Genomic DNA, 23,273 nt, shown 5'->3' with positions numbered 1-23,273 from the left:
GTACCTTGAAGGCAGGGTTTCTAGAGAGGGGCTTATATCGGACCTCAGCATTAGGTGTCCTGCACTATCTTGAGACTTCGTTCTCTAAATTTTGGTCCATCACCCTCAGCTGCCCCAGCAGTGGCTCAAGCAGGCCTAGGTGCACCTTGATCTATCACTCCAGAAGGTAAAAGCTGTAAACCTTTGCAGTGACCACATAGTGCTAATTATTCAGGCGTATAGAATACAAGAGCTCTGGGGCCATGGCACCCTCCACCTAGATTTCAAAGGATCTCTCAGTCTGGGTCCCTAAGAAGAAACTTGTCATAGGCACAGAGCCACTACAAAGAACTATTACTAGGGCAATGCCCAGCAGCGTGCCAGAGTGAGACTACGGCAGGGAATCCCCACTTTGACATTAACTAGTAGAGCCATGTGAGTGAGGCAGTCCCTGGGACCCCAGAACTGTGGTGCCACCAGCATGCTACTGTAACCAGGAGAGCTACAGGCATAAGACACCAAACTGTGAGAGCTGCTGAGTGTACTGAGCCCATCAAAGCTATAAGGGCAGGGCTGCCCAATCCCTAGGGGCCCAACCCCTGCCCTAGTGTATCCAGGAGGTGGGACATAGAGTCAAAAATATTGTTCTCTAGCTTTAAAATTTAATGTTTCCTTGTTGTGGTTTGGACTTACATGGAACCAGTTACTCCTTTTTTCTTGCCTGTTTCTTTCTTTTGGAATGGGAATGTCTATCCTATGCCTATCTCACCATTGTGTTTTTGGAAGTAGATAACTTGTTCAATTTCTCAGGCTGATGGGAATTTGCCTCAAGATGAATTGTGCCTTGGGTTTCCCCCATATCTGACTTTGATGACACTCTGGACTTTGGACTTATGAGTTTGTGCTGGATTGGGTTAAAGCCATTGGGATGGAATGAACTAGGGACAGTTTGACCAATAGAAACATTAAAGACTTTTAAAAATGCAAATCAAAACCACAATGAGATACCATCTTTTTTTTTTTTTTTTTTTTTTTTTGAGACGGAGTCTCACTGTGTCTCCCAGGCTGGAGTACAGTGGCGCGATCTCGGCTCACTGCAAGCTCCGCCCCCCGGGTTCACGCCATTCTCCCGCCTCAGCCTCCCAAGTAGCTGGGACTACAGGCGCCCGCTACCGCGCCCAGCTAGTTTTTTGTATTTTTAGTAGAGACGGGGTTTCACCACGTTAGCCAGGATGGTCTCGATCTCCTGACCTTGTGATCCACCCGCCTCGGCCTCCCAAAGTGCTGGGATTACAGGCTTGAGCCACCGCGCCCGGCCGATACCATCTTATACCAGTTAGAATGGCCATCATTAAAAAGTCAGGAAACAACAGGTGCTGGAGAGGATGTGGATAAATAGGAACACTTTTACACTGTTGGTGGGACTGTAAACTAGTTCAACCATTGTGGAAGACAGTGTGGTGATTCCTCAAGGATCTAGAGCTAGAAATACCATTTGACCCAGTGATCCCATTATTGGGTATATACCCAAAGGATTATAAATCATGCTACTATAAAGACACATGCACACGTATGTTTATTGCAGCACTGTTCATAATAGCAAAGACTTGGAACCAACCCAAATGTCCATCAATGATAGGCTGGATTAAGAAAATGTGGCACATATACACCATGGAATACCATGCAGCTATAAAAAAGGATGAGTTCATGTCCTTTGCAGGGACATAGATGAAGCTGGAAATCATCACTCTGAGCAAACTATCACAAGGACAGAAAACCAAACACCGCATGTTCTCACTCATAGGTGGGAACTGAACAATGAGAACACTTGGACACAGAGTGGAGAACATCACACCCCGGGGCCTTTCGTGGGGTGAGGAGATAGGGGAGGGATAACATTAGGAGAAATACTTAATGTAAATGACCAGTTAATGTGTGCAGCAAACCAACATGGCACAGGTATACCTATATAACAAACCTGCCCGTTGTGCACATGTACCCTAGAACTTAAAGTATAGTAATAATAAAAAAAGAAATGAATATCTGTTCATTACAAATTACCCAGTCTATAGTATTCTGTTATAGCAGCATAAAACAGATTAAGACACCAAAGATGCAGAACCCTGAACGGCAGCACACAACAATGCTTTATTTAGTTGATATTAGATAGCACTCCTAGATTTTGTCTTGATGTCCTTGTACCCTGTCTCCATGGTGCAGAGGTATCTTCTCCAAATAGCCGAGCATTCTGAACACTAATGTGCTGTTTTTCATTCCCTAGTTAGTATTCTCCCTGAATATGTAAAGCCAATTGGATATAGCTGCCTAGGGGCAATTATTAATACCCTTCTGAACTCAAATGAACAAATGACACAGACTTTATAACACAGGATATCCCTGAAATTCATATTCTACTAAAAATATTATGAGCTAATTATCGTGAAACTTACATTAAGTTTATTTATTTCTGGATGTCGCTGTTAGCTAAAAAATCTGGTGATCAGCAGTAACTTTATTCCATAATACTATTTGTCTAAATTCATGTGACTTTAAAAGTAATTTTTACCTTTACTTAGAGCACAATATATTTCTCAATTAAAATACTGTAGAATGCATCTCATAAAGAAAGTTTAATTTGTAAAATTCTGAGTAAAGGAATCAAATTTAGACCACAATAGAGTGGTGGGGTTCTCTTAGACACTTAGTCACCTAAGTGGAGAATATCAAAATGTTCTAACTTATGAGTAGATAGAGTACATGTTTGAAATTGAGCATGTTAGTCAGAGACCTGGAATTATTAAAGAAAAAATTGTATTTAAAAGTTTAATAAGAAGATTAAAAGGTCACATTTATCTCAAACAGTGTTGATATAAAAACTATACACTACATAATAGAAAACAGATGATAAGATTGTTTGTACATCACAATTACACAAATTCTACCACATTCAAACTCCCACAGGTGGGGCTGATAAAGGCAAATTGTATTCTTAAAACAGTTCTTGTAGGATACATTACATCTGGATGTTAAAATACTCTGATTCAATTATTTATCCATTAAACATGTATCTGTAAAAGAGCTTACCATATGGCAGGTGCTGTTCTCAATTCTGAGCATAGAGCATTGAGCAGACAGGAAGCAGGGGTTGGTGTGGGGAGGAGAGAATAAAAAAATACATAAGAATAATCTCAAATACCTCTAACTGTTATGAAAATAGCAAATCTAGGTGATATAATTGTGATAGAAAAAGAGATGGGACTTCAGATTGGGGATCAGAGAAGGTGTCTTTGAGAAATGACATTTGAGCTAAGACTTGTATGAAAAGTGCCAATCATGCCATAATATGGATTTAGAACACCAGGAAGAGGGAAAAGGTCATGCAAAGGACCTACTACCATGAGCTTGGGAATTTAAGACACAACAAGTATCAGGCAGGAGTATGATAAACAAGGTGAAAGTGGTATGATGTAATTTATAATTAGGATTCCCAGTGTCTAATAATGGCACTGTCCACGGATGAACGGGACAGTCTTGCTATTATTATCTATTGGGGTAAAATTAAAGGGACAAGGCAAAATATAACTGAAAACTATAAAGTTTTGTCTTTCCCATAACCATATGTTTGACACGTGCTGAGGAATAATATTTGTCTGAAAACAAAAACACTTTCAGGTCTCGAAGTCATAGTGATTTTATATTTAAGCTTTGCCTTGATCAAGAAATATCTGATGTGTGGATAAAGACAGCAAAAAGGTTGGAATCAGCAGACCCAGGTTCGAGTCCTGCTTTAAATATAAATTAGCTTTGCCTTGTGGTGTTGAATTGTGTTGTTTTGATCCATCTGAGCACAACTTATTATCTACAAAATATGGTAATAATTGTGAAGGTCAGTTGACATTTAGGAAGCTTAAGTTGGCCGGGCGCGGTGCCTCAAGCCTGTAATCCCAGCACTTTGGGAGGCCGAGACGGGCGGATCACGAGGTCAGGAGATCGAGACCATCCTGGCTAACACGGTGAAACCCCGTCTCTACTAAAAAAATACAAAAAATTAGGCGGGCGCCTGTAGTCCCAGCTACTGCGGAGGCTGAGGCAGCGTAAACCCGGGAGGCGGAGCTTGCAGTGAGCGGAGATCCGGCCACTGCACTCCAGCCCGGGCGACAGAGCGAGTCTCCATCTCAAACAAAACAAAAAAACAAACAAACAAACAAAAAATTATCTCAAACTTTAAAACAGTTATTGTAAAAATATTCCAAGAAGCATGATAAACATGCTTATTAGGAAGCTTAAGTCAGGGACAAGGATGGAAAAATTTATTACTGTGTAAAAGTTCAAATAGAATTTAGGGATGTGGCTTATGCATTTGTCTTAGTTTAGTAAAACAAATATGGTTAATGGAAACGGTATTGTTTCAACAAATCATTGGAATTTTCAATTCAGAAGTATAAAGTGGGAAGAGAAGGGTTGGCTCACACCTGTAATTCCAACACTTTGGAAGGCCGAGCAAGGAGGATTGCTTGAGCTCAGGAGTTCAAGACCAGCCTGGGCAACATGGCAAGACCTCATCTCTACTAAAAATTAAAAACATAAAACATAAAACAAAAAAATACTAGGCACACATGGTGGTGTGTGCCTATAATCCCAGCTATTTGAGAGGATGAGGCAGGAAGATCACTTGAGCCCAAGAGTATGAGGCTGCAATGAGCACTGCACTTCAGCCTGGGCAACACAGTAAGACCTTGTCTCAAAAAAAACAAAAACAAAACAGAATTTTGCTGTTAAGATTCAGAATTGGCCATCATAACTATCTGTAGGTACCAAAAGTATCTAGATCATGCTCTGGCTCTTCCATTTCAGTGTGATTCTCATTGTTGCAGCATTGATCTGATTTTATCTTTAGCCATTATTTTAGGGAAAAAAACAGATAATATCAAGGGCTATTTTCAGCCATGTTATAAGTACTTGACATATATTAAAATTTTGATCATCAAATGAAGGGGATAATTTCTCAATTATCTGAGGTATGTGTTTAACATGTTTTTTGTTGTGGTGGTAGGGTTTATTTTGTTTGTTTTGGAAATATTTTGGTCAGAATCTCCCCATACCCAATCTCATAGAATGTTTTGTCAGGTTCAATTAAAAGGAGAATGTAGGTGTCTAATTACTTCATATCTAATGAGGAATAAAAGTTAGAAGGCAAACAGCAATGTGTTAATTTGGAAAATGCTATTTTTCACATCGTGTTTTATACTTAATCACCATAGAGGGTATAGGTTTTCATCAGTGTACTACTGATTCCCACTATATTTTCTTAAGTGTAATTGTTTTAATGGTTCAACATTTAAGCAATACATAAAAATGGCTATGTAAGCTTCAAAACCTCACAGCATCCTTATAGCAGAAGATTCTAAGTGCAGAGTTATTAAAACTGCAAACTATTTGTTTTTAAGTTTATGGGAATCATTACCCATCATCTCATCTGTATTACATTTGTTTTTGAATAAAGATTAACATTTTTTTCCCAAGCCTTTGTCTATATTGTAATCATAGTGGGGAAATGGTATTTCAGACCTCAGATAAAAGCTTTATAGTGATTTCATGTGACAGAATTTTATCTAGGTTTCAAGGAACTCTAATAATAGCATTTACAATTCTTCTATGCAATTTCTTCTCTTCTTGTTACCATAGGAGTATGGAAAACACGTTCTTGGTTTAAAAAGCTAAAAGAAAAAAAAATCAGCAGTTTAATCTGAGTATTAGGAAAAGGATCACAAATCCTGCTATAGTATTTTGTATTTAAGCTAGTTTCTGTAAAGGCCCCTGACATGCCCCCTGGGAGCTAAATATTGACAAGCATGCTTTGGCAATCAAGATCAAGCTTGTTGAATTAACACAGCTCAAGTCTTGCATTGACACTATAACCCAACACTGAGAACTCTTATCTTACCCCATTTATTTTGGCTTTATAGGTGATACTGTATACTTGAATTAGGGATTTGCACTGTATCTTAAATGCTACAATTGTGGATTAATTTGATTTGAGAATATACTAGCCCTTATCATGTTCACAGTGGAAATTATAAATGAAGTGTAACATTCATTGTTTTCTCTCCCAGCATGGACCCAGAATGAAACTGCTGTAGACCTAAGTCTGATATTATCTTCTCTATCAGAAAATGTCTTATAATTTTCACCTCCTAAAATAAAGAAAAAGAAATAAGAAGAATTATATTGTTCTTTATATAGTTTCCGGTAAAAGAAAATGTATCCCAAACTGCTAATTCTTTAGAGGCTTTGTTCAGAAGTTAAGACAAAATATAGACCATAAAAGAAATAAAGTTTATTTTTCATTACTACTCTCAAAACTTTCGAATTTTAAAAAGCTAAAATTAATTGTCTTCAAGTTTTAGTGGAAAATGTAACCCATTTTTATTGTCCAGGAAGTTGAAGGATGAATTGTTAATTACTAGGAATAATAATGATAAAGGTGATGATGGTGATAAGAACTAACATGTATTAAGGGCTTACAGTGTGTTCAACCCTCTGTGGAGCATTTTATATGCAATCACTCATCTAACTCATATGAGATAGATACTTCCATTGGCCTCATTTCATATATGAGGAAACCAAGGCTCAAAGAATTTAAGGAGCTTATCTGGTCATTTCCAGTGTTGCCTAAAGATTACCTTTATTTTCTTTCCAATGTATATACCTACAGTCAAAGTAGTAACTAGACATTTCTCCTGCCCTTACGGAGCTCACACTTTAAAAGATGAGGCAGGTGGGTATTGTTATTATTCAAGATGTTGTTCCCACTCATGCTAGAGAGAACAAAAGAAAGGAATCTGGTGATTGAAGATGGTCTATGAGTGCTCCCCAAAGGATGTAATATTTGGTATTAGCCTCAACAAACAAAGAGAAGAAGGTAAAAAAAAAAAATTCAGGCAGTAGGAATAGCAGGAGAAATCACACAGAGGTGTGAATAATTGTGATATTTTCAAGAAACAGTAAATAGTTCAGTGTTTAAGGAGTTATCAGGTAGAAGTCACATGAATGATGAAAAAATCTTACTGAGTTTAAATGTCAGAAACACACTCACCAGCTGATGACCTCTGTAACTTCACTGTGCATGGAAGATAATGCCAAAAATCAGACTTCATAGAGCTATTATGAGGAATAAATTAGCTAATGTATGCCAAATGCCGGCCTAGCCTAAGTTCTCAATTCTAAAAACACAGTTTTATCTCTTAAGCAAATTCATACCCTTTGCTACCTTCAGAAGTAATTTTGGAACTGCCTTCTCAAACTATTTTCTTTAAGTAAAATAGCCATTTGGAACAATTTCCCTCCCAATTTTTCTGCTTGGCAAGTTAGGAGAGAGACACAAATTGGTCTTTTTAAAAGATGCATAGTCTTTTATCTTTTTCTCAGAGAAAGTCATCATAACTTCATCCACACTAGCAAGTGTCACTTGATACTTAATTTTCTCCTATTTGTGCAGTTGGATCTCTAAATTAATTTTGGATAGATGTGATTGCAGATACATATATTTACAATAAAGTATCTGTCATAAAAATAATGTATTCTAAAGTCAAAGATGTCCATCACAGTGCCCAGCACGTAGAGGCATTCATTAGCTCCCCTTCCCTTTCTTTCCTTTCAAATTTATATTAAAAGCTTTTTCTGAATCTACTTCGAAAATCTACACGGAAAGAGAACTCCAGACATTTTGCCAATGACTTGTTTGTCATGTGTTTGTCATACTTCTTCACAATTCTAAACTAAGTCTTTACAATCCAGCAACTATTTGCACCCCCATCTACAATTCAGTGATAATTTGCAAACTGTTTACTTATGGTGAACGATTATCTTTTTGTTCTGTGCAAACAATATATGTGTTGTCACTTGCATGCCTTCTTTGAAAACATTTCTGAAGTTTGATATGCCTGTGGTCCATTTATCTGATTTTGTACTTTAAATGCTTACTGCCTCCATGTACTTTCTGGAACTTGCCTTCTCTCTGAACTCCTTCTGGACTGTCTGCTACACTCCCCTGGCATTTAGATTTTGTACATTATATAGTTATGTTCAGTCTGCAGATCCTCTCTCCAGCAAAATATAACTCCATGTAGGTTAGGAATCTGATTTTTCTATCTATTTGATGCAGAGTGAAGTTTTGCTTTGGAAAATGAAAATCACCATGTGTTCTTTTGTTTTGTATTTGAGTGTTTTTGTTTGTTTGTTTCTACTAAACCACACATTCAATAAAGTTTATCCATGTAGCTTTATGGTAATTTTAAGACTTACACAAATATTTTTCAATTCTATACTTATACAATAAATTAATATCTTCCCAAGCAACACTTTTAGTAATTATTTAAATTTGTTACTCTTCAGATTAAATGACCTACAGCCATCACACCTCTCCAGAATACTTTCATTGTCGCTTTTGGCTACATCTCTATATTTTATTTGTTATAAATATGATAGTACAGAATACTATCATATAAATTTCATTACTAAAAAAAAATACAGAAATCTTAAAAACTAAATATTTAGAAACTGATGTAACTAGTTATAAAACCATAATTATATAAGAGAGTGTTCTTTTATAACAAGAAGTCTTCACATCTGTCATCCAGTGTTTTAATGCCTATAGTACTTATTAGCTGACTATTTCTATTATTACCATTTTACAAGCAAGTGCCATTCTTGAAACTGATTGATGTTTAGGAATAAAGCACATTTATTACATGTTGCCAACTTCAGAAGAGCAATCTTATAACCTACAGCGCTTTTTGAGAAGTGATGATACCTTATATTTCTGGAACTAATCACTGCTAAAGAAAGTAAAAAGGTGAAAACATAAATTTTTTTTCTTGTGAAGACCTTTCATTGCATTATATGCCATTCAACTATAAAGTGATTATAGTGTTTTATCTGCCAAGAATGACAGTGGTGAAAGGTAACTTTATGTTATATGTAAAGAGATGTGTACATATCTATCTGTCTATGTCAACCATTGTCCATATCATCTTCCAATTTCAGTTTGGCTAGTCTGACTTGTACAGATATAGAAGAAGGATGTAAATTGAAAGCAAAAATAAAAATCTTGTTGTATTTAAGCAAAATTGGTGATGTTAATATAATTGTTTTATTATTTCACTGCTTCTTCCAAATCATTATTGTACAGTTTTCATTCACTATTCTTTGAAGTTCTTGCCTCCATTATACCATCTTGACCTTATACACTGACTTTGCCTCCCATTATGCCACCTGATCTCATCCACTAATCCTAAGTCACTGCCCAACCTTGATTGAATACTTTGGTCCTTGGTCACTGGTCTTTCAACTGCTGCCTGTGGTCGCGGCTACTTAGGAGGCTGAGGCAGGAGGCGCACTTGAGCCCAGGGTTTCGAGGCTGCAATGAGCTATGATTGCACCACTGTACTCCAGCCTGGGTGAAAGAGCGAGACTCTGACTCAAAAATAATAATAATATTTTTAGTCAGTAAAACCCAGTTTGTGGTTACTATTAAGAGAGGGAAGGAGAATGTATACCAAGGTTTTTATGTTCCTAAAGTTCACACACAGTTTTCAATTGAATAACATTTTAGCAAACTCTTTCAAGTAGTCAGCATTGTCACAACCTTTTGAGCTTTAGGATCCTATTTATAAATAAGGCATTTATAGAATCCCATTTCTACAGTAATGGAGACACTGTGCATGGCAAACCAAAACATAAATAATAGGTTATATTTCATGTTTTTCTATTATTACTATACTTTAAGTTCTAGGGTACATGTGCACAACATGCAGGTTTGTTACGTATGTATACATGTGCCATGTTGGTGTGCTGCACCCATTAACTCATTATTTACATTAGGTATATCACCTAATGCTATCCCTCCCCCCTCCCCCCACCCCACAATAGGACCCAGTGTGTGATGTTCCCCTTCCTGTTTCCAAGTGACCTCATTGTTCAGTTCCCACCTATGAGTGAGAACATGCAGTGTTTGGTTTTCCGTTCTTGTGATAGTTTCCTCAGAATGATGGTTTCCAGCTGCATCCATGTCCCTACAAAGGACACAAACTCATCCTTTTTTATGGCTACATAGTATTCCATGGTGTATATGTGCCACATTTTCTTAATTCAGTCTGTCACTGATGGACATTTGGGTTGATTCCAAGTCTTTGCCATTGTGAATAGTGCCACAATAAACATACGTGTGCAAGTGCCTTTATAGCAGCATGACTTGTAATCCTTTGGGTATATCCCCAGTAATGGGATGGCTGGGTAAAATGGTATTTCTAGTTCTAGATCCTTGAGGAATCGCCACACTGTTTTCCACAATGGTTGAACTAGTTTACAGTCCCACCAACAGTGTAAAGGTGTTCCTATTTCTCCACATCTTCTCCAGCACCTGTTGTTTCCCGACTTTTTAATGATCGCCATTCTAACTGGTGTGAGATGGTATCTCATTGTGGTTTTGATTTGCATTTCTCTGATGGCCAGTGATGATGAGCATTTTTTCAAGTGTCTGTTGGCTGTATGAATGTCTTCTTTTGAGAAGTGTCTGTTCATATCCTTTGCCCACTTTTTGATGGGGTTGTTTTTTTCTTGTAAATTTGATTGAGCTCTTTATAGGTTCTGGATATTAGCCCTTTGTCAGATGAGTAGTTTGCAAAAATTTTCTCCCATTCTGTAGGTTGCCTGTTCACTCTAATGGTAGTTTCTTTTGGTGTGCAGAAGCTCTTTAGTTTAATTAGATCCCATTTGTCAATTTTGGCTTTTGTTGCCGTTGCTTTTGGTGTTTTAGACATGAAATCCTTGCCCATGCCTATGTCCTGAATGGTATTACCTAGGTTTCCTTCTAAGATTTTTATGGTTTTAGGTCTAACATTTAAGTCTCTACCAGAATCTCTGGGACACATTTAAAGCAGTGTGTAGAGGGAAATTTATAGCACTAAATGCCCACAAGAGAAAGCTGGAAAGATCTAAAATTGACATCCTAACATCACAATTAAAAGAACTAGAGAAGCAAGAGCAAACACATCCAAAAGCTATCAGAAGGCAAGAAATAACTAAGATCAGAGCAAAACTGAAGGAGATAGAGACACAAAAAAACCCTCCAAAAAATCAATGAATCCAGGAGCTGCTTTTTTGAAAAGATCAACAAAATTCATAGACCGCTAGGAAGACTAATAAAGAAGAAAAGAGAAAAGAATCAAATAGCTGCAATAAAAAATGATAAAGGGGATATCACCACCGACCCAACAGAAATACAAACCACCATCAGAGAATACTATAAACACCTCTACTCAAATAAACTAGAAAACCTGGAAGAAATGGATAATTTCCTGGACACTTACACTCTCCCAAGACTAAACCAGGAAGAAGTTGAATCCCTGAATAGACCAATAGCAGGCTCTGAAATTGAGGCAATAATTAATAGCCTACCAACCAAAAAAAGTCCAGGAACAGACAGATTCACAGTCTAATTCTACCAGAGGTACAAGGAGGAGTTAGTACCATTCCTTCTGAAACTATTTCAATCAACAGAAAAAAGAGGGAATCCTCCCTAACTCATTTTATGAGGCCAACATCATCCTGATACCAAAGCCTGACAGAGATACAACAAAAAAAGAGACTTTTATATTCATGTTTTTAAGTAGCTCAGCTGTTTTCCATCTGGTTAACCTCAGGTATTTACCCAAATTCAAATTTGTTATCCTCTAAATTCTTTAAAAAGTATCACAATAAATGGCATTAACCTGAGTCCTCTTGACACCATGGACCCTTTTACTCTGTATTCTGTATTTTTAATTAGTCACAAAGCTTTATATAGTCCATCTCTGACTGTGAATGAAATCTTTTATGTCATTTTCTATCTTATATAGGCTTGATTTAGTCCAAGCTGTTGTGTTTATAGACAATTCTTAAATGACCATCTGCTAATCACTTTCACTCTCTTCTCCTTCTGGTCCTTATGCAACACCACCATCATATACAAAGTCTAAAATACAATCTTATCTGGTAACTACCTTGCTCAAGATTCTCAGAGGCCCTCTCACTTCTGTAAGAAAGTGTCCAAAATGCTGAATGCAGAGTATAGGACCCTTCACAAACAGGCCTCACTGTATCTCTGCCTTAGTTTGAGTTCTTACAAAAGCAAAGCCTGAAGACAAGGACTTGGATGCAAGTGGCCTATTTGGGAGTTGATCTCAGGAAATAAACATCAGGGAGGAGGAAATATGAGACAAAGAAGGAGCAAAAGGCAACTTAAGCCGGTATTACTTTGAGATCACAATTATGAACTCCTAGGAAGTGTGCAGAGGCCTTACAGAATGGTCCCCCTGAAGGATGGAAGGCAGGAGCAGCCTAAGGGCTGTCCCTGAAAGTATTCACTCGCCTGTACGGCTTGGATACACAGCCTTAGTAGGCTCTTGTGGTGGCAACAGAGGCCCTGGGACAGGGGGTACAAAGAAGTTTAGCAAAGCATGAGGTGGGGCTTTGTTTCCTTGGGGTCAGTCAGAGCTAACATGGAACTGACTAGAACAGCTGCTGTTGAATTAGAGGTGGTCAGGGAGGCTGTGGTGTGTATCCCAGAAACACCTGCCGCACTCTCCATCTAGCTTGTCTCCTTCGTCTCCCTCCTAATCCATCCTCTGGGCCCTACTACACACCTAACATTCCAACGAGATCTTTATCCTTTTGCTCATGCAGTTATCTGTGATTCCCTCCATTCCTTCTCTGCCTTCTAAAATGCTAGTTATCCTTTAAGACATAGTTCATATTTCATCTTCAAGTAAAGATGACCCAACTAGACAAAGTATAATACACTTTTCTCTGACTCGTCATGATCATTTTCTAAGGTTTACCGGAGTCATTAATATACATTATAATAAGTTATTTATATATTCATTTAGCTACAGTGTAAATTTCTTAAAGACAGGGATAATGTCTAACTCCTGTTTATGTCACTACCTCCAAACATAATGGCAGCTTCATAGCTGGCATTCAATAAATGTCTACTTATTTAATGAATGAAAATATTTCGTTTTTAATATGTAGTTTAAATTTGCATAAAAATTAATTTTAAATTTAGACTTTTTTCCAATTGATAGTATGAAACTTTTCTTAAGTTGCAAAAAGACTGGGAAGATATACCTGTATCATATATATACACATATACATACACAACTATATATACACACATATACATATATACACACATATATATATGCACACTATATAGAAATATGGTATATGTATATTTACATAATTCTCCCTCTCTCTCTCTCTCTATATATATATATATATATATACACACACACACTTTAGTACCAGTAGTTAATATGCTCTCAGAAAATACATTTCAGGTGTCAATTATAAAAATATAGGTCTCATTTATGTAGTATAAATAAATATCAATGTTTTACTAGTTGGAGTAGTTTGGATTCTAATAACAAGATAGCAAATATAGAGATTTTATAAATAGGTGAGTATATAGTATATTTTAATATTATCCAACCTATTAGTTTTTTAATTATGTCACTTTTTTGTTCTGTACATTCCATAATTTTATAACAATTTAGTTTTCTCCTTTGAAATGCCAAATGTTCTAATAAAAAATTATCTCAGAATTTTTCTTTCCATTGTGGTATGTTAAAAGCACTTTTTGTGTATGTCACAGTGCACTTAGTCTTCTGATTTCCTTTTACCGATTTTTGGCTTTGTGATTTCCAAAGGAACTGGTTGGTAATCATTGTGTGGTATGAAGTGGGAAAGTGGGTGGGCAGTGGAAGGGTGTAGATATTTTAAAGTCTGGTTTGTGGACAAGGATGTGTATTACAGATAGACTACATGATTTTACATCATATGTTCCAATTATTGACATATTTATAAAATTATAAAGACTGAGGGACTTTAAGCAATCCACACTTAATTTTGTTCTTAGTGCTAAGGTGTCTGAGGAAAGGGGAGAGGTAAGATAAACATGGGAGATAAAGGAAAGAAGAGATGTTAGAGAAATAAGAGGAGAGGTATGTTAGTCTGTTCTCACACTGCTAATAAAGATATACCTGAGACTGAATAATTTATACAGGAATGAGGTTTAATGGACTCACAGTTCCACATGGCTGGGGAGGCCTCACAATCATGGTGGAAGGCAAGGAGGAGCAAGTCACATCTTACATGGATGACAGCAGGCAAAGAGAGAGCTTATACAGGGGAACTCCCCCTTATGAAACCATCAGATCTCATGAGATTTATACATTATCATGAGAACAGAATGAGAAAGACGCACCCCCATGATTCAATTACCTCCCACCAGGTCCCTCCCACAACACATGGGAACGGTGGGAGCTACAATTCAAGATGAAATTTGAGTGGGGACGCAGCCAAACTGTATCAAGAGGGAACTATAAAAGAAAGAGAGAAGGAAGGATGAGGAAGGGAGGGAGAGAGAAGCTTGAAAGCAATACACCATTGTTTCAGAATATAAAGACTACTGTTATTGGGTATGCTTAACAATGGAAATGTTTTACCAGCGCTTTTATTAGGGGGCAATAAAAGACATCCTGGAGGGAAATAATTCAGTCACTTTCAGACGTTCCCACTTCAACCATAGGCCTTCAACTTTTGGTAGGAACATGAAGTCTTAAAATAGGCAAAACTGAAAGCTGTCATAATCAACTATCAACAGTCATTAGTCAATACCAATTTCTTATAGAAATAGCATTAATTCTTTTCATCTAGGAGATCTTGTTTATAAAGGAGAGAAATTGTTACCCATTTGGGCTGACCCTGCCTGAAAATGAAATGATGAACTCGACTTCTCAAGCCCACATGACTTCTAGAGTATGAGACAGTCTGCTATTCTGCTGCTGAAAGTCGCAACCTAGCACAGGGATGAGGAACATGGACTCTGGCACTAACTACTTGGGGTAAAATCCTGGTGCCACCACTTACCAGTTTTCCGTGGTTAGATTACTCAACCACTCTGGATTTGTTTTCCCATTAAAAAAAAAAAGGCGGAAATAAAAATACCTACCCCTCTGTATTAGTCCGTTTTCACGCTGCTGATAAAGACATACCCAAGACTGGGCAATTTACAAAAGAAAGAGGTTTAATGGACTTACAGTTCCACGTGGCTGGGGAAGCCTCACAATCACGGCAGAAGGCAAAGAGGAGTAAGTCACGTCTTACATGAATGGCAGCAGGCAAAGAGAGAGAACTTGTGCAGGGGAACTCCTCTTTATAAAACCATCAGATCTCTTGAGACTTACTATCATGAGAATAGCAGGGAAAGACCTGCCCCCATTATTTAATTACCTCCCACTGGGTCCCTCCCACAACATGTGGGAATACAAGATGAGATTTGCGTGGGGACACAGCCAAACCATATCACCCTCCTAAACATTGTGAAGATTAAATTACTTAATATTTGTATAACACTTACACTAGAGTTTGTCATATAGGAAGCACTGTATAAGTGTATGCACTGACACTTACGAAACTAGGCCTTTGTCTCTGAAGCTTTGCTCCCTGAAGACTTTGGTTACATGAGGCTTCTCTAATAAGTGGAGACATAAAATAAAACATATATTATCTTTGCAGAAATACCCCAAACTGCATTTCATTCATAATTTGACTCTCAGGCATGCCCTAAACTCTCAGAATGACTTAAGATAAATGTGATGTCTAAATGAAGCCAATGGACGTGGTGATGACGAACAGTTTACCACATCCACAGAGCTTTTACCAGATGTTAAGCATCAAACCTCCTCTTCTACCTTCTGATCTGAACTTCCACATACCAAAGCTCTAGCATCAAAACTTCGGTTTTATCTTCTGTGTCTTGGCCTCTTGACATACACTTAGCAAATGAGATCTTTTCTTCTTGTCTGGGTAAGTCTTCTGAAGTAGAGAGTGTTGAAATAAATGGCTTATGACATGTATAGCGTTGAAATAAACGTTTATTTTAACACTTCATAAGTCATGAGCCATTTATTTTAACACTTTTCACTTGAAGTGTTTAAATAATAGGTTTTATACAGGGATGTGTCATCCACTCTGTTTAATGTAAAAGTGAATATGTAAATACATCCATCTATCTAATCTGGATTTTACACCCTTTGGCTGCCAAACAGCCTGGTTGCCATAGTTTCTGGAGTAACCTGAAATTAAATTTTCTTCTCTTTCTCTTTCTGTTGATAGGTAATTTGATGGTACATAAGGTGATTGGACATCACTCCATTAATGGACAAATGGTTAAATACAGTTGTTTTTTTTTTCCAGAAATCTAAAAAAGTGTCAACAAAGACCAGAGTTGACAGTTAAATGCTTTCTTAACTAGAACAGCTTTTACTAGAAAATGTCAGGATTTTTCCTTTCATTTTTAGAATTAATAGCAACTTGTTGCAGGGTTATTTTTGAGCATTCATACAAATAAGTATGTATATAAAAAGCATATATACAGTGCAATGCCTGCAGTCAATAGGTACATACAAATATCAACTTCTTTAAGGAAGGCAAAAAGTTTGGGAAAAACGGCACTAGTTTGGGAGTCAACATATTGGGGTAGAATCTGAGACCTTACAGTTACTCTTGTAAGGACAAGATATTTCACAAGTTTTAGCATAAAAAGTGATCACTCCTGGAGATTCTGTGAGATTTAGATAAAATAACATAAGTAATATTAATAAAAAGGCTTAATAGAGTGCTTTGTGCATATTTAGGTCGTTCAACAAAGGATAGTTATTGTTATTGCTATTACTCGTTGGTAGGAAATGGCAATTAATTAAAACAGCTACTAATGTTATATTTTTAAGAATTATTTTCAATATTCACAAGTTTGTGGCCTTGTTTTTCCCAGATAATATAGGTAAACTGATATTTTTGTAAGAGCAAGAAGAATCCGAGTGTTATATAGGGGAAACTTAAAAATAAAGGTTTATTTTTGAATGATCTTACAGAAAAGTTGAAAAGGTAGTGTAGAGAATCCCTATATGCTTCTCATCCAATTTACCCTGTCTAATTACAAGGAGTATTTTAAGAATTTGCCAAAGTAATGCCTTGTGTTGGAATGGTTTTTGTGCCAAAACCTGAATTTAAATGCTAATAGTGTTGGGAAATGAATGGAACAAAAACATTGTGAGATGGAGGATGAGAATGGCACAAGGAAAAGATGCCAAGAGAAGGGAAATTAAAGGGAAACACTTAGCAAAACCTTAGCTCTCACAAAGACTTCTCATTTTTCCATACATAAAACAATACCCTCACATATCTGAGTCTATTGAAAGACTTAGTTGAGACATGAAAGGGCAAATGTTTGCTTTTGCTTTCAGGTACTAAAAAATCTTTTAAAGAATAATTAAAAGCTGAGAAGTAAAAATGCTCCAGAAAGAATACAAATACTGGCATTCGTTTTCCATTTGACATTTTCCAATGTCTATAAATGCTATTGATTTCAAATTCTAAATTATTTCACTTCTGAACACGCCTTGTAGAATTATTACAGTGCTATTTGTGTGGGCTTGTAATCATTGATTGTGACATTATACTCTCCATAAATGTGCCATTGTGAATAATTAAACTTGTTAGTATTTTGTTTGCCTACAGCCTTTAGAGTGATAGCCCTTTTTTGGCAATCATAATATGTTTCTCTAGTTCAGTTTCTGCTGGATATGGGAAATACATCTTTTTTTTCTGAAACTTTTCAATACATTTCCATTTGCAAATTTTAAATTTTAAGAACTGCTTCATAATATATTCAGCATTTCGTAAATTAGAATTCTGGGAGTCTTATGATTTGTATTTCAAAGTTTATAAATAAATAATCTTCTAGAATGAAAACAGATCTTTTTTCATACCAGTTACTGGCTATGAAAACACTTGCCTAGAGTAAAACAAATATTAGTGTTCCAAAAAAAAATACATTGTGACCGTTGGCCCTATTTACACTGGATTGTAAATATACTTGAAAAAATCTGAAAGTGTTATAGTTTAATATGATTTCTGTTGACTTCTGCACAATTACAAAGAGTCTCTGAGCTCTGTTGAGAAAAACAGTATATAGCGATTTTGGCAAAGGTTACTAAAATATGTCACTCCCCTCGAGGCATGGAAACCATGCTCTAGCTCTGCCTCTGTAACTAGATTTAACATATCTGTGATGCTGAATGGCCAAATCTGAATGGTCGAATGCTGTTTGGAATCATTATACACAATTTAAGCACTTGGACGATGAGACACTTATGTCAACAATATAAATTGGAAAAAAAACAAAAACAAGGAAGAACATCTATGAATGTGGAAAAATATATGCATCACATTTTGCTTAGATATGTGCAGTAGATACAGACTATATATCCTTTCCCTACCAAGTTGGTCCTGACAATGGACTGTCTCCTCTTCTTGCAAATGGAACCATTTGGCAATCAGTTGAGTCATCCAGGGTTGCACACTGGCCAATTTGCCTGCATATCCATGCCAGTAGACAAAGTAATGACCTCAATTTGACAAGAGCCTGAAATTTCATCAGAAAACATTAAAGATTGGAAAAGTAGCCAATAGAGAAAGGATATTTCATTACAAACCCATCATAGACTTGACATAACTATGAGCCAAATATTCCTTAAAGATTCAGCTGGGAAGTTAAATTTATGACTACAAGGTTTTAATAGGAATAACACCCCTGAGTGCCTCCTCTCTTGTTTTGGAGAGGTAAAGATACACTCAAATACCAATTTGGACCTAAAGTGTAGAAACAGACATTCTCATTATATGTTAACAATATTTGTGATCAGTTGATGGCATTTTTTGAAATTTGGCTCTGGGGTCTTACTTAGCACTATAGTCAGCAAAGGGCCAAACTGCTTTTGTGGCTGGCTGAAGCTGTGCCTTTCTAAATAGAGTGATTTTTAGCATGCCTGGCTAATTCAAGAGTTATGATTTAGAGGTATAGTCTAGCCGTAATACCTGTCTTTACATGTGCATCATTTTGTACTCCATGTGTCCTTATTCTCAGTGACTAGTGATTTATCACTGACAATGTGTGTGTGTGTGTGTGTATGTTTGTATGTATGTGCTTATATGTGATATATGTGGCTTCTTTAAAAGCATTGCTCTCTAGAAAATTTCATGGAGATTACAAACATTAACAAGGGCAACACCACCATAAAAATTGCTCTCACTGGGTCATCTAAGTTGACATTGATTTACCTTCCATGATGTACTATTCACCTTTATAATATAAGCTCACAGCTTCATTTCTTTTCTTTTTCCTTTTTTTTTTCTTTCTTTTTTTTTTTTTTTTTTTTTTTTGCGGCGGGGGACAGAGTTTCGCTCTTGTCAGCCAGGCGGAAGTGCAATGGTGTGATCTCGGCTTACTCTGCCTCCCAGGTTCAAGCGATTCTCCTGCCTCAGCCTTCCGAGTAGTTGGAAAGGCACCCGCCACCATGATTTTTGTATTTTTACTGAAGATGGGTTTTCGCCATGTTGGCCAGGCTGGTCTTGAACTCCTGACCTCAGGTGATGCACCTGCCTTGGCCTCCCTAAGGGATTACAGGCATGAGCCACAGCACCCTGCCACAGATTCATTTTCTTTTCTTTCTCTTTCTCTTTTTCTTTTTCTTTTCTTTTACTTTTTTTTTTTTTTTTTTTTTTTTTTTTTTTTTTTTTTTGATATGGAGTCTCGCTCTGTTTCCCAGGCTGGAGTGCAGTGGCATGATCTCTGCTCACTGCAAGCTCCGCCTCCCGGGTTCGCGCCATTCTCCTGCCTCAGCTCCCGTTGTAACTGGGACTACAGGCGCCCGGCTAATTTTTTGTATTTTTAGTAGAGACAGGGTTTCACCGTGTTAGCCAGAATGGTCTCAATCTCCTTACCTCGTGATCCTCCCGCCTCGGCCTCCCAAAGTGCTGGGATTACAGGCGTGAGCCACCGCGCCCGGCCTCACAGATTCATTTTCTATTTGCAAATGGGAAGATGTCCTCATATTTTGTAAAATGAAGTATTTGAAAGATTCTCACCACCAAAAGAATTTTTTAGAAGTGGATTCATGTAGGAGATGCTCACTTTTGAGATGGGCGTTTTGCTACTTCCTATTTATGTATTCATATATTTTTATTTTTAATGAAGTGTAGTTCAATACAACATATTGCACAGATATTATATCTGTTCACCTAAGTTAGCTTACAGAATGGTACACATCTGTAGTGACACAATGTGAAACAAGATAGAGGGTATTTCCTTCACACCAGAAAGTTCTCTTGGGTTGCTTGGTAGTCAGTTTCTCCATCTCCAGCTGAGACTTTTACCACCATAGATTCTTTTTATCTGTACTAAAACTTCATATAAATAGTATTCATTTGATTCTCTCTTTCTCTTTCTTACCTTTCTTCCCTGCTTACCTCCATGTGTGTGTGAGTAGGGGACATGTCTGGCCTCATGTGCTCAATATAATTTTTAAAATAATATTGTCACATTTATCAGTAGAAATTTCATTTTTATTGCTAGTCGTTTTCATTCTATTAATTGACTAAAATTTGTTTATCCATTCTCCAGTTAATGGATATTTCGGTTGTTTCCAGTTTTGAGCTGTTATGGGTAAGGTTGTCATAAACATTTTTGTGCATATACTTTTTTAGTCTTGTTTTCACTGTTGAGTGAATATCTAGGAAAGAAATTGCTGGGTGATAGGATAGATGTATGTGACTTTTTATAGAAACTGTCAAACAATTATCCAAAGTGATTTATCTTTTTTTATTTTTTAATTTATAGTTTGTTTATTTATTTATTTATTTATTTTGAGACAGAGTCTTGCATTGTCGCCTGGGCTGGAATGCAATGGCATGATCTCAGCTCACTGCAACCTCCGCCTCCCCTGTTCATGTGATTCTCCTGCCTCAACCTCCTGAGTAGCTGGGATTACAGGCGTGTGCCACCACACCCGGCTTATTTTTTGTATTTTTAGTAGAGACAGGGTTTCACTATATTGGACAGACTGGTCAAACTCTTGACCTCGTGATCCGCCCGCCTTGGCCTCCCGAAGTGCTGGGATTACAAGCGTGAGCCACTGTGCCTGGCTGTGATTTATCATTTTATACTCCTTCCAGCAGCATACGAGAGTTTGTTTTGTTCCACATTGCCATCAACATTTGCTGTTATCAGTCTTTTGGATTTTTAGCCATTCCCGTGGACCTAAAATGGTATCTCATAGTGATTTTAATTTTGAGTTCCCTGATCATTTGTATGTCATTTTTTAAAGTATTGTTCAAGTATTTTGTCTATTGTAATCTTTTAACTGTTGGTTTCTAGTTCTTTATATATTTTGGTTATGAGTTCTTTTTAAAATATATGTGTGTGAATATACTTTTTTCTAGACTTTGGCTTCTTTATTTTCTTAATGATGTCTTTTTTTGAAGTCCAGTTTATCAATTTTTTAAAAAATTAGTCATTGCTTTTAACATCCTTTCCATGAAATTTTTGCCTAATTCAGGGTTACAGAAATAGTCTCCTTTTGTTCTCCCTAGGAACTTTATGGTTTCAAGTTTTACATTTAGATTTACAATTCATCTTGAATCTTTAAAAAAACTGTGTATGAAGTGAGGTAGAGGCCATAGTTTCGTTTCTTTTCCTTTCTTTTCTTTTCTTTTCTTTTTCTCCCCTTCCTCTTAAAAATATCCTGCTTTTCTCACACCATTTGTTAGAATGATTTCCCCTCATTGAACTGACTTCCTCCCTTGGTCAAAAATTAATTGGCCTTATCTGTGGGACTGCATCAAGACTCCGTTCTCTTTCACTTACTTGTCATATATTCTAATGTCATTGTCTTTATTATTATAAATTTAAAGCAAGTCCTAAAGTGAAATCGTGTCCTTGAGTTATTTTCTTTCCTGATTGTTTTGGCTAATCTACATCCTTTGTATTTTTTAATAACATTAAGAATCAGCTTATCAGTTTCTTCAAATAAACCTTTTTAGATTTCTGTTTTGGGTTGTGTTGAATCTAAAGATCAATTTGGTGAAGTTTAACATCTTAACAGTATTGAGTCAACAAGTCTATGAATATGATGTGTCTCTCTATTTTCTTAAGTATCATCAATTTTTCTCAGAAATATTTTACAAAATATTTTTAGTGTAGAGATCTTACATATCTTTTCTAAATGTACTCCTATTTGTTGCTTTTTGGTGCTATTGGGAATATTATTTTTTAACTTTCTAATTGCTTCTTATGAGTATATGGAATAGAAAGTATAAACAGTATATAGAGAAAGAATTTTTTAACATTAAATCTGATTTTAGCTATAGGTTTTTTAATAGATGTTCTTTGTCAGATTGAGGATAGTCTCACCCTTGTTTTCCTTACAGTTCTCATCATGGATGGATTTCAGATTTTCCTGTGTGCACTTTCTGTACCCTTTTGAGATACTCATATGGCTTTTCTCTTTTATTCAGTTCATTGGTGAATTACGTTAATTGATTTTCAAATGTTAAAGCATTTATTAGTCCACTTCACACTGACATACACGAGACTTGGCAATTTCCAAAGAAAGAGGTTTAATTGGACTCACAGATCCATGTGGCTGGGGAGGCCTTGCAATCATGGTGGAAGGCAAGGAGGAGCAAGTGACGTGACATCTTACATGGATGGCAGCAGACAAACAGAGAGCTTGTGCAGGGCAACTCCCATTTTTAAAACCATCAGATCTCATTCACTATCACAAGAATAGCACAGGAAAGGCTCGCCCCCATAATCCAATCACCTCCCACTGGGTTCCTCCCATAACATGTGGGAACTGTGGGAGTTACAATTCAAGACAGGGTTTGGGTGGGGACACAGCCAAACCATATCAAATTACGTTCGTATTCCTGGGATAAACTTTATTTGATCATGATGCTCTACACCTTTTATATATTGCTGAATTTGTTTAATACAAATATTTGGGTTTATGGATGTTGGCCTATAATTTTACTTTCCTTTAATTTATTTGTCAGGTTTCAATATCAGGATTATGCTGGCTTTATAAAATGAGTTGAGATTGTCTTGTTTTTCCTGTTTGTGTAAGATTTTCGAGTTTGTGTAAGATTGGTATTATTTCTTCCTTTAGTTTAATAGAATTTACCAGTGAAGCCATCTGGGCTCGCAATTTGCTTTGTGAAAATGTTTTTTATGTCCTCTTTTATTTCACTGAGCAGTGGTTTGTAGTTCTCCTTGAAGAGGTCCTTTACATCCCTTGTAAGTTGGATTCCTAGGTATTTTATTCTCTTTGAAGCAATTGTGAATGGAAGTT

At 36.7% G+C, this 23,273-nt stretch overlaps 1 protein-coding gene across 1 annotated transcript in view; it reads left to right on the top strand.

Annotated features, from left to right (window-relative positions):
• DPYD (dihydropyrimidine dehydrogenase) overlaps positions 1-23,273 on the top strand; it is an 849,957-nt gene that overhangs the window by 650,301 nt on the left and 176,383 nt on the right. The window lies entirely within an intron of this gene.

Source organism: Theropithecus gelada, chromosome 1 (assembly GCF_003255815.1).
Source record: "Theropithecus gelada isolate Dixy chromosome 1, Tgel_1.0, whole genome shotgun sequence".
In the NCBI taxonomy this organism is placed as follows: Eukaryota; Metazoa; Chordata; class Mammalia; order Primates; family Cercopithecidae; genus Theropithecus; species Theropithecus gelada.
This window is presented reverse-complemented; position numbering and strand designations above follow the sequence as displayed.